Here is a 1414-nt window from a genome sequence, read left to right on the forward strand (position 1 = left end):
AAATTTAACAATCAGTTAATTTTATTTTTTTTTTCCAGTGGCCCTAATCCTCTTCCGTACAACATAGAGAGGCTTCATAGGATTATTAATAACGAACAAACAGAAGATGAATAACGAGATGCACAGCAGACAGATCAGGGAGAAAGTTGAGGAAAGATTTAGAGTTTAAAGTAATAAAACAATATGTCCAGACTTAAAACATCATCAGAAAAAAAACTGAAAGAGTAAAGGGCAACAAACCAGCCAAAACAAGAGAGTCATGGACTGCAGAGCACATCAAAAGTCAGTCAAGCCCTTTAGGCGACACTTCAAAAATCAGCAAACGCCTGATCACATTTTTCATTTTTTTTTTTTTCATTGTCCTGTCTGGCAATGTGGCAAAAAGAATAATTGTTTTAATGCCAAAAAAGGGCCCAACAGATTTTGCTTTCACAAGTGAAGCGATATGGCTATCACCATTAGTGTTAACTTACCGGTATGCATGTATTTAGCTTTATTATAATTATGCAGGGACTATTGCAGGTTATATGGACACTGCAATGTAAGTAGAACAGGAAAAACAGGAAAAAGGAGAAACAATGAAAGAAAGAAGATAATAAAGGGAGCTAACATTGTTAGACGACAGAATGTATGGCTTTTTATTTGCTTCAGTCATATTTTCATGGTAGCATGAAAAGGCAGCCATAGATGTCATCATTAAAAGTGGGATACAAAATGTTTATTCTTCTTTTTGTCTGAAGTTCATTGTTGATCTTAGATGTATATGGATGCATCCAGGCTGTCAGTATCTGGTACAGCATCACACAAGCTGGGTGGAGCAGCAAACCTTTCGTTTGAAACTTCCCTGGGTGGGGGGGGTCACGGTCAGGGCTGGGCAATTCATTGCATTCGCAATAAACATAGTATAACAAATCTGAATTTTTAAATTGCAGAGACATTTTAGCTACATCACATTTAACAGGAATAAGTTACTAAATTTCTCACTCCAGCCCTTTAGGTGGCGGCAAAACACTTAAAGTGGGTTTGCGGGCAGTCCCACAGAAAGGCAGATGGAGCTGGAGCTAGCATGCTGATACAAGGCTGTGTCCAAATGTCCAAATGACTTCATGGTGAACTCAGATAACCGACTGTTTGGACAGATAATCACTACTTTTCACTCCCTGTTGGTCACATGACTCAGACTCTCTGCATGGTTCCTTTGCCATCTCTGTTCTCTCTCACCCCAAAATCAAATCCCATGATGCTCTGCAAGAAGAGCTCTTACAAAGCATTCCAGGATATATCTGCTCATCTAGTCACCATGTATGTGCACTACTTTTCAAGGTGCATTGTGGGAAATTTTGAGTCCACTACTTTTTCATCCACTAGCCATTCAGACACTTATTTAAAATGGCCCCTATATACACTCACCGGC

General features: G+C 39.1%; 1 protein-coding gene across 2 annotated transcripts in view; it reads left to right on the forward strand.

The window, feature by feature from the left end:
* Positions 1 to 1414, forward strand: part of cep89 (centrosomal protein 89kDa) — a 111780-nt gene that overhangs the window by 18841 nt on the left and 91525 nt on the right. The gene's annotated exons all lie outside the window — the stretch shown is intronic.

The sequence above is a fragment of the Cyprinodon variegatus genome, unplaced genomic scaffold (assembly GCF_000732505.1).
Source record: "Cyprinodon variegatus isolate N-32 unplaced genomic scaffold, C_variegatus-1.0 Scaffold114, whole genome shotgun sequence".
Taxonomy (NCBI): domain Eukaryota; kingdom Metazoa; phylum Chordata; class Actinopteri; order Cyprinodontiformes; family Cyprinodontidae; genus Cyprinodon; species Cyprinodon variegatus.